This window comes from Athene cunicularia, assembly GCF_003259725.1.
Source record: "Athene cunicularia isolate RWA chromosome 5 unlocalized genomic scaffold, athCun1 chr5_part1, whole genome shotgun sequence".
Lineage (NCBI taxonomy): Eukaryota > Metazoa > Chordata > Aves > Strigiformes > Strigidae > Athene > Athene cunicularia.
Genome location: NW_020799101.1, coordinates 41,322,535 through 41,333,864, shown reverse-complemented (window position 1 = coordinate 41,333,864; position 11,330 = coordinate 41,322,535). Strand labels below are relative to the sequence as shown.

Here is an 11,330-nt window from a genome sequence, read left to right as displayed (position 1 = left end):
CCCTGAGCGGCGTTGTGGGGGGGTGGCGAGGCGTGGTGTCCGTGTGGTGACGACCGGCGCCCTCCAGGGAGACCTGCTGGGGCGGGGCGCGGGCAGGGTCGTCTGCCCGCCGTCCTGAAAAGTCCGAGTAACTTCGGAGCTGGGGGCGAGGGCGAGCCGCACCTCCGGCCGGCAGCAGATGGCTGGGCGGGAGAGCCCGTTCCCTGCACAGCAACACCCTGCAGCCGAGTTGGGAACCGCCGGGAGCGGACTTTGGGTGAGCAGCTGCAGCCGACGGCGTACGTGGAGAGGAGAAACCAAGCCGTACCACCCGAAATGAGCCCTTTCATCTCCGGGTACAAGCATAGCGCTGGTTACAGTTACTCTTCTTGTTATTCGTAAAATATGTTTGCTAGGTGGATTTTGCTGATCTGAACAGTTATATCCTTTTCTGGTGTCTTTATGTCATACTGGCACAGGAGTGCACAAAAGGGATGGTTTCCCAGTCATTTTACAAAACCAGAACGTACGAGTAACTTACAGTGCAAAATTAAGTTTTACGGAGAGTGAAGAGATTACAGTTGAATTGACTGTAGCCTTATGAATTCATGTGATTGTTGAGAATAAGGTGAAAACGACTTTACACACAATGAAACATGTGAAACTTAGTAAAAAACATTCTCCTTTCCGTGTTAGTAACTTGCAGGTCAGGTATGCCCTGAATTTTTAAGAATTATTAGAGGTATTTTGTGCAACATGGTACTTTGTTTAAATTAAAAAACAAACAAACAAACAAACAAACGGGGGTACTTCTTACTGAAAGGAAAAGGATTACTGTCACTAGCATGAGATTCCTTATGTTCTCCATCTGATAACGATGCAAGAAATTGAAGTGGTTAAATGAGAAATACAGCTTTAGATCTTGGGGACATGTGGGATGTTATCTTGTATGATCTAATAATGAAGTAGTTGTTTGTAACTGGTGAAATAACTACAAATAAATTTGCTAGGTGTGTTCGTCACAACTAGTTCCGGAAGCAGTAGCTGCTTATGAGACAGATTTCCTAAGGTACGTTTTACCAATTTCATGCACTATATTATTCATGTAGTAACAGTAATAGCAGCTTATGAGCAACATTAAGGCACAGTATGCTGCTACTGATGAATATTCCTGCTTATACATGTCTGTATGAATTGTTAAAATATGCCAGGGGATTTGCCTTTGGCATATTACATATAAAGGTAATTGTGCTTTGTATTATCATTAAAAGAATAGTAAGCAATCAACTTTCTTTCATATGAAGTTGTAACACTATTTTAGCAGTAAGTACATTCATTTGAAGTAATATTTATTCTTAATTGTTCTGAATGCACAGAGAAGTAGTATCTTAGGAAAAAAAAAAACCAAAAAAAAATAGTTTTCTGTTACCCCGGTATATGTCAAATCAATTACATGTACTGTTTTACAGTCTTGCCAACATTGCTGTGAGTCTGCAGTGTTGAAAATTTGCATGAACAGGCTATGCATCATATGATGGTGACCTGTCATTGAGGGGTGTCAAAAATGGTGGGCCAAGTAAGGCTAAAAATTCTGACCGAGTCTGTGAAGTCTGGAGCATCTCTTGAACACCTCCCACGTTCATTCTTAAAAACGTAGAAAAGGAACAGTGTTTGAAACCAATCTTGATATGCCGGAGGTTATGTGAATGCAAGATGCAAGGGCCTGCGCAGTCTTTGAAGGATTTTTTTTTAAAAAAAAAAAGGAGGATTTCTCTAAAATAGAATGTGGAGGAAGGGATGTTGCTTTGCCTGAACAGTATTCAAGGAGCACATTATTACGGTATGTGTATCATGGAGTAGAAAGCTCAGCTGTACAAGAGTCTTCCCTGTTTTCTCTGCTGCTGCACCAACAGCGTAGGAAATATCTATTGGCAACCTCACAGGAGAGGAAGGTGGTTTTATTTAAAATGTAAAGCAAAACAAACCACTCAGGCTTGGGGTCTCCAAAGTGGCAGAAGGTGAACAGTGCCTGCGACGTCTGCCCAGCAGCCAAGCACCACAGCAGGGCTGTTGGAGCTGTGTGTCCAGCAGTGCGGCGCAGTGTAGCTCTCACCCCGGAGCTAAGTCCAGGACCCCATGTAGAGGACAAGCGACATCAGCTGGCAGGTCCTTGCCTCTTTAGGTTGACAACCATGCTCCATTCGCCTTAGTGTACCCTTTTGGAGGTGACAGTGCTCTGAGTCTCTACTCTGTCTTATCGATGTTCTTTGTCTCCAGATCTGGGTGTCTTCTGAAATTGCAGGGGGGTGTGCTGGGGCCTTACTGACCTGCTAACGAGGATGCCCTTAACACTAGACCTTTTGAGAGCCCTGTTCCTGCTCTCTGTTGTATTGGTGCCTCCACACTAAGGCACTCCCTTTCCTTCTCCAGTCACACCAATCTATTACAGTTCTCTCTACATTACCTCATAGATTGGTTTTAGATGCCTTTTTAAAAGGTACCTAGAAAATGAAAGGAGCACAAAGGCAGCTGGGTTTTTTGCAGGACTGTAAGCTACTTCTGTTGTATTTTGTGTTTATCATTTAAGCTTTTGTCATTATCAGCTTTCCAGGTTAAATTTGACACTTCTTAAGCTGTGGGAAGACCTTAACAGACATGTGATCTGTAGCACTAAGTTGGCTTTCTGTATCTTCACATATCACCACATTTAACTTTCAAGTTTTTGTGTCTCGGTCTTTCTACATAAACCTGTTTCTAGATCTTTCCTTTATCACATACGTCTCAGGTTGTAGGGAAGAGAGGAAGAATCATCTTCTGTGTCCCTGTTAATTCTCCTTATCTCCTGGCACGTTTGTGTGAGTCTGCTAGTATTTTGGAAAGCCAAATCTGATGGGTGTGAGTTTTTGCTGACTAATGTAATTAAAACTAAGGGTAATTTAAAACAGAGTCTGAGGGCTTGGGTGAAACTTGGTAGCATAGCTGTGTACTATTCGCTTTAGTATAGTTTTCAACTCTGGTGTGCTGCCAATGATTTTTTTTTTTCATTGCTGCATTGGTAATAGGGCATGTTGATCTATGTGAAAAGACAAATACTGCAATTTTTCCGGTAAATTTATTTATGAGGTATCATCATCTCTCATTGGCTTTGAAATCCATGAAGTTAGTTGCATGTATCCAAGAAGCTGTCTATCTGAATGTGAGATTTAATGTTCATGGAAACTAACCTTTAGTTATGGTAGAGAGAGAGAAAAAAAAGAAAAAAAGAATGGGCGATAGGTCAATCTTAATAAAAATGGTATTTCTTGAATTTTTAACAGAAAAGGATTAATATATATTTAATGTTGCATTTTCACAAATATTTCTTGTTCCAGATCAATTAGTGTGGGTAAGGTATGAAACAAGAGAAACAGTCTTATTTTTTCTTAAATTTTCTTTATAATTTCCACCAGCTTTTAACTGTAGAGTTGGTATTGTCACCATCAGTTTTAGTGCCTGCTAATTTTCAATAGCCTTGATTTATATCTAGTTGATTTTGCAAATTCTGTTGGTACTAGTGTGAGCTCTTCTCCCACATAATCTGTGAAAGTCAGATAGAAAGTATACCGAGCAGAGTAGTTAAAAACTGGGGCACCCAAAGTCAGTGAACTTGTTTAACCAAGAATTTTATTTTATTTTATTTTATTTTATTCCAATTTCAGTATTGAATGAACTGTTCCTTTGTATGAGTTGCTTTGTCACCAACTGCTTTTTTTTAATAAGTCTTACTTTAGTATTTAGTTTAGTTAATTCATAGTTTTAGATTAAGTGAAAGAAAACTCAACTTTTCAAAGACTGTCATTGGGAATTGTTTCCATTGTGATAAGTAAGTTTGGGAGAGTTCCTGATAACTCTTCCTTATCAAATTAATTGCTTTGTGAATCATTTGCTGTTGGTTCCTCCATCTCTCAAAGTCACATAGTGCTTGGCAGGTTCTTGAGGAAGGACTTGCAGTGGGAAGGGTCAGAACTGGAACATGAAAATGGAATAACAACCCTGAAATCGAGGGCTAGCAATTACCTGATGACTGTGGATTTTCTGCAGGTGCAGGTCCCTGGTGCTTGCAGAAATGCTCTATTGTGCAGGAGGGTGGAAGCTAGTAATATTTTGGTGAGGATACTGGGAGCTTTTAATGGTGTTAAGTTCTGTGTGATCAGGTAGTTTTGCTTATAGCAATCCATTATTCTTCCAGTAAGGCTGTCAGCTCAGCATCCTTGAGAGCAGTCATTATGCTTCCTTGCTACAACGGTTTGTTATTAACATGAGTTTCTTGCCTTACTAGAGACTCAAATTGTGTCCATCTCAGTTCCTATGAAACTGAAATGTGTGTCTGTTGATGATAGCTTACCATAAGGACCAAGGTCATTGATCTTCAAAATATGGTCCATTAAAAAGGTATTTTGGTAGTGGTATACACTTAATGCTTCAGGTATAGTCAGTCCAGCATGGGCTGTAAACTGTTCTCATTAAGGTAGAAACCAACAAATTTCAGGGAAAAAAAGGTATTGGAATGTGTAAACTACATTCTGTGGAATGACCTGCACACATGATTTTACTTCAGGAAGCAGAATGGTTTCTGAACAAAAGCCTTTCAGTTATGTTTTGGGTATATACTTCTCCTCCCCAGCCTGTTATTGGTTAAAGTTCACCTGTTCTGGGTTTTCCATACTTGGGCCCAACTCACTTGACCATTCTTTCTTTTAAACTAAAGGAAGGGGGTGAATATGATCATTTGAAAAGTAACATTGGCGTGTTTTATTTAGAATGTCTAAAAATCTTAACTAGTTCCTGGAAGGTATGGCTCATCTTTTGTGTTATGTACAGGTAATCATATATGATTTGAATAGCTTTCTAGATGCAAATTTAATTTCATTTGTTCATCTCTTTCTCTCTAGGCTCACTGAAGAGGATGTGGATTGCTCAAAAATAATGGTGAGTAAAGCTGTAAGGTTATTTAGGTCCTACATATCAGGTACTAAACAACAAGTTTGTTAGATGGTTTAGGGTTTTTTTTTTTTTTCTGTCCAAAGAAATCAAGTCATTGAGATTTTATTTTTTTGTAGGATACTTTCAGAGAACTGGAGTATTGCCACAGTGTCAGCTTTTATCTTGGGCTTCATTTGAAAGAAACTTTGATATAACTATATATTCTATCAGGAATGAATGCCTTTAAAGTTATAAAATTCCTGTTCCATGATGTCATTTTGCTCTGCTAGGAAACACTGATAGCGTAGCTATATTAACTTGGAGTAGTTATCTTAAAAGTTGTATTTGTTAAACAGTAGTATTGGAAGAACAAGAACATAACCAAGTGTTAATTATCAAATAGAAAAAAGTACATTCAAAATTTCGAAGAATGACAGTCAACTTCTGGAGTGGTTTTTGTTTTTTTTTTCCCAGTGAATGAAATAAAGATATTCTGGTAGTTAAGGTGTGTAACAGGGTCCTATATTCTGTTCTCAGCTCTGCCACAAACCTTTGGCATGTTTTGTTGCAGCTCTCCAGGTCTGTTTTTCCTCATCTTCATAACAAGAATAAGACTTTCCCAACAGTGCAAGCATGGATGGTCAAGTTCATGATCAGCTGAAATATTTGTGTGCCTCGAGAGGAAGTGATGGTGACGTGTGCTGTATTTCCATTTTCATGATCTGCTCACTACTTCTGACATAGGAGTTGAAAATTGTCACTGGAAGATTATTTCTGAACTCGGTCAACTAAAGGGTTAAGGTAATTGGAATAAGAGAGAAATACTGACAGAGATAAGTAAGGAGGGGTTAGAAGATATGGTGTATCCTCATGTTCTTTTATGTGAGAGAGAGAAACTATAAAGAAAAAAAAATCATTCACATCTCATTGTAGTGCTGGAGAATGATAATCAAATGTTTCTGGCACTAGCTATGCAGGAGTGCACCCATGTTACCTTCCAATCCAGGCTGGCATCAAATTTAAAGCAAAAAAGTCATGTCTTAACAACTACTGTGACTAGGTAATACCAGGTGAGTGGCACCGATGAAAGGCCAGGAGATCAGTGACAAGATGAGTTATTGAAGTATGTCTGTTGCTGTGGCTAAGTGGGGAGAAATGAGTGAAAGTACCTAATCTGTGTGATCTTAAAACTGTCATAAGTGCTTTTTTCTCTACAGCACTGACAGTTTTGTAGTTAATTAGGTGATAGTTTATGGTGTCTCTTTGAATTGTGACCTGCTGTAGCAGAATATACTTTGTGTGCAGTGTGTATTGTGGTGCTACCTGAACATTGTCATGCTGTATGTTGGAGTCACAGTTAAGAAACTCTGTAGCTAATTAACACTGGTATATTTTTAGATGCATCGCTTCTGAGTAAGCGTATAGTTCAGCATTTCTGTAGTATTTCCTTAGCCATCTTACGGACATCTGCAGTTAGATATAAAACCTTACAGAGCAAGGGATTATTGCAGTTTGTGAAGCCAGCTAATTTCGTCCATTGGAGTCAGGCTTTTAAAGTAATGAACCAGTGGGCAATTTAATGTTGAATGTATTTTATTCTGATTCCTAACTACTTCTCCTGTTTGTTTTTTTTTATTCTGGGATTCCAGATCCTCTCCTGACATTCAAGAAGAAGGTGGTCCTGTTGCTTTCTCATAAGCTGCGAGATGTGGATGCTTCTCTTCTAGCAAGCAAAAACCTGTCCTTCACTTCCACGGAGCTAACCGAACAAAGATCTCTCCACTTCCCGTTTCAACCTTCCCACCCAACATTTGATTCACCAGATGACTTCTCCTACAGAAGTACCCCACCGTTCTATCAAAGCTCAAAAGCAGAGTAACAGAAATCAGCATTTGTTTCCCTGAAGAAATGTCTTCTGGGCCAGCTCTTCATCCAGCTTTCTGCATTCTGTTCTAAAATGAGAAATACTTTCTAATCAGACACAAGTGGAAGCTGGTGTTCTTCACTGATACTCCTTCTTCATTTTAGGAAGGTTAAGTACTTCACTGTGTTGTATTGGAATTCCCAGTGGATAAAGTGTCTGCATGCGTTGCTATGTCAGGCTGTCCTGACATGTATGAAAAGTTGCAGCAAAGTTGCAGCAGGAAAACCAGAACGTATTTTCTGTTCTGACATGATGAAGGAACTTACCAAACAACTGGGGACATCCCATACAGGTATTTTCTAGGCCAGGACCAAGGCTTGACTTTGTAGATAGATGTCTTGATGTCAGCTCTCATAAAGCAGCTAATACACAGGAACAAATGCAGAATCACCTTGTCCGTAGTGTGTAAATGCATCGTCCCAGTCTGTGATCAAAATGTATATTTGCATGTGTAAGCGTATGTAAGTGCTGGGTATGAAGAGCTTTCACCAGGAGGAGAAATTACTCTGCACCATTTCATTTTTAGCAAAGAAAAATGGAAGCTTTAAAGGCCTCTGGGGTAACAGGATAACGATTAGGTTTATGTTAAATCATTCCTTCCCTCTGGTTTTTTATGAATCCTTAGCAGCAAAAAGAACAAAAATATTCTACTGTAGAGGAGATGGGGCAGAACATCTTTCTTTATTAAATAAATTAACTTCTGATGGGGTGGGAGAGACCAGAGGTGTAAAGTTGCAGTTTATCCACTCAGCTTCCTTGGCACAGTTTCAGGTTTTTGTACTGCTGATGCTTTTTGATTTTTCTGTGACTGAGAGCTGAGATGACCTGGATGTTTCCATCATCTAGGCAGAAACAGGCCCAAGAGAATGAACTGTCAGCCACGTAAGAGGGGTGAATTGAGAGAGAGCAGGGTGGGCCTTTTCTGGTTCCTCTTATTCCTTCCCAAACTAAGGCGCAATCTGTTGTTCTTATGTTTACACAGGATTCTTTGTCTCCATCATTTGTGATTATATAGGGTCTTTTCTGTCATTCTGAGATGGGAGCGTATATTGTTTACATGCTCCCTGCTATGGTATTATATATGGCAAGTAAGATTTCTTGGCAAAAAAACCTTGAACTGGGATATGTATTCTGTTCCACTTCAAATCTGGAGCTCTTCTTAGTGCACCTTATTCAAGCTTGTGATTTAGAAAATGTGATTTATTAGCTAAAAACAATATTTTCAACTATGGATCAAATAAAGGTATATAGGTTCTGTTAATAGGTTTTGGGAGATAATAGCGTGGTTGGCGGGTGTTCTAGATTTCTTGTTTTGTTCTGCTTTTCATTTTGGAAAACTGCTGGAGAGAGCCAGACAACCTGAAAATGGCTGAAAAAGCCAACAACTGAATTCCTTCTTAAATCTTAAAGATCGATTGCAAGGGCAGCATTCTGATACTTAAAATGTGACATTTTATGGGTCCAAGTTCCATAAGGACAAGTGTTGATGTTGATCCTAATCTTCAGAGTAAAGTCTTGTTTAGACTTGGGTTGTAACAATAAGATTTTATGACAGCTTCACCCATTTTTTGTTTCAGTGAAGAAAATATCAGACATGTAAGCTAAAGAGTGACAGGCAAGACACTGCATATCAAAATAAGGCCAACTGTAATGAGCAGAGAGGCATGCTAAAATTGTGTGTAAAGTTGTGATGAGCTGTGTGATAAGAGTGATCTAGATGAGGCAACCACCAGCTTGGCCTGACTTCTTTTAAGAGCGTACAATTTCTTTGCTGAATATGGTCTGAATTTTCTGGCTTTGAAGGCAACTAGAAAAGAACACTTCCTTTTAGGGCCTCCTTATGCTGAAACCAATGGGATTTAATGTAGATGTCTGTAGAAGCAGGATCCATCTCTTAAGTGATGGAAAGTACTGTCAATATCATAGGATTATAAATAGTTGGGAGGTATCTGGTGTAAGAAATATCTGGTTTTAGATCTGAGAATTTTCTTCCTTCTGCCCATACTAACCTTCTGATGTTAGAGCTAGTGGTTGTTTCTTGCATAGCTTGATGACAGAATACTTGGGGGAGAGGAAAGTATTTTGTTTTCAGTGGGCATGTACAAAAACTAAGAATTTTATCTGACTAGTGAGTAGAAGTTAAGCTCTTTTGATTTCTTTTCCTGTGAGAATTAACCCTCAACATTTTGTAAGCCTGCATTGTAACAAAAAAAATAGAATTGTTGATTTTTCCTGACTCCTATCCATGGTAATGTAACATCAGTTTTCAAGTTTAATTTTAGAACATAGTATTTTTAGCAGGGCTAAGGATCTGTGGCTTCCACAGAAGTAATACTCCAATATTGCATGCCCAGAAGACCCCCACTGCTGTACCTTTCTGGCCAGCACCTTTATAAAACTGCTGTGTTAGGAAATGCTGCCACAGCCTACTTACTTTTTCTTGCTCCACTTTTTCTCTGTGTTGGTTAGAAATCTTCCCACATGAAGGATTACAAAAACAAGGGGCATGTGCAATAGATCATATATATATACATATATATATTTTAATACTTGTGGACAAAATGATGTTACAAGTTGTTTGAAAACAACAAAATCACCAATGTCTTCCATTTTGAGATGTGTATAGTTCCATAAGCATTAGTGCTTTGTAGCAAACTGTAGTGCCATGTTAGGATCAGTGCATGAGCCTAGTAGTATTTTTACAATTTCAGAGTGACAAATTTATTAATAAACAGTGATGATAATGTAATTAACAATAGAAAGGATACAATAGAAATGTCACAAACATGGTCTAAACATGCAGTATCCTCCCTTTGACAATGGCAACGCTATCTTTAGAAATGGAATGCATTCACTTAATGGGCTTCATAGAGTCATAGTTGACTTTTTGTTTTTAATCTATCTGTCCAACTGCAATAGTAAGCTAGTGTATGTAAGCATCCAAAATTCTCATCTCGGTGGATTTCTTTTCTTTTTAGTCTTTGTTGAATGTGTTTTCTTCTGTGTGCTGCATTTTCAATTTTATCATTACCCGATCTGTGATATACTCAAAAGTGTGAATATGCTAAGGGGTTTGTGTGCATTTTGTACACATCTCTGCTACCTGAAGATCATTTACAAAATCTATTGAGTTTTTTTTCAGATCTGGCTATATAATTGTAATAACTAGTTAAACACTATCCTCATTATATAGTAAGTTAATGGTTGTAAAATGCTATTTGCCAATTATGTGTAGAAGACTTATTCATTATTGCAGGAATGGGGAACCTTTTTTGGCTGAAGTCCTATTGAATCTTTTGACACGTTTGGTGGATCCTGCATTTACATACATCTTAATGTTAATAATAAGAAGAGAGAATATAATAAGGTCAAGGGCTGTTGAAAAACAACACTGCAGACTGTATCTGTGCAGCAGGCTATCTCTAGCCTATGGATCAGAGAGAGATTCCCCACCCCTGTATTATTGAGAATTCAGTAGCCTGTATTTTAGGTAACTTCCAGTATTGCTTTCCAGCTCTAAGGGCAATTTTAATAATTTCTGCCTCTCCCTCTGCTTTTTTCAGAAGGAAAGTTTAGACCAGGGGAAGTCCAAATGGTTTAGCACTCAATGGGCAGCTTGGGCTGGTCAAATAAAAGACTTGTATGATTCCTGAGATGCGCAATGCTCTGTGGATGGCATCCTCTGATTTCCTAGGAAAAAGTCTTTTATTTGGTGCCAGTGTTGCTCTTCCCCCATTTCTCTCTTTTATAAGAACAAAATTCTCATTCAGCTTAGAGAGGATACTGCATCTTTTTTTTTCCCTGAGACCTGCCTGTAAATGGCCATTAATGGGAGGGAGGGAATGGGTTCATTGGTTTTGTAATTTTCATACAATACATCTCTCAACTAATTAATCAAGAAGCATGTACTTTGTTGCAAAACCAGTAATCTGTGCAGAGTTAATGTACATAAGGGGCAAAAAAACCCCAAACCTAAACAAACAACCCTCTTCATCTAATACATTTCCAAGAAAATTGGACAGGTGGGCCATTTACAGCAGAGCTCTGGGGGACCTGTGCTGAGAGTTAGGTTCAATTCTAAATGGAAGTAGCTGTACCATTGAATAAAGTAGTTTAGTGCTTGGGAGAAACAATTGAAAAATACCTCTGAAACTGGAATGCAAAATAGCACAGTATGTAGGGGGAAGAATCCCTGATGCAAACAAAGCCATAAGATGATTTAATAAGAAAATAGAACTTTAGTAGCAATAACTGTTTTGCATGTGATAGTAACTAACTTGCATTAGCAAGACTGTACAGTAGAGTAAGTGGGTAATAACCAAATAAGTTTGTGGCGCTCTGTGCTGCAGGTAGTTGTGTGAAGAGTCTCTTCCTGAGAAGATGGGCGAATTCATCTTACGTTCCTCTCATTGGAGGGAATTTGGCACTTGAATACTTAGTTAATGAACCTGATATTTAAAACAGT

General features: G+C 38.7%; 1 long non-coding RNA gene across 1 annotated transcript; it reads left to right on the top strand.

The window, feature by feature from the left end:
- The first annotated feature begins 4,818 nt into the window (after positions 1-4,818).
- Positions 4,819-11,321, top strand: LOC113480301. The gene is made up of 3 exons (XR_003398461.1): positions 4,819-4,947; positions 5,513-5,742; positions 6,591-11,321. It is a non-coding gene; the product is annotated as an uncharacterized LOC113480301 (long non-coding RNA).
- The last annotated feature ends 9 nt before the right edge of the window (positions 11,322-11,330 follow it).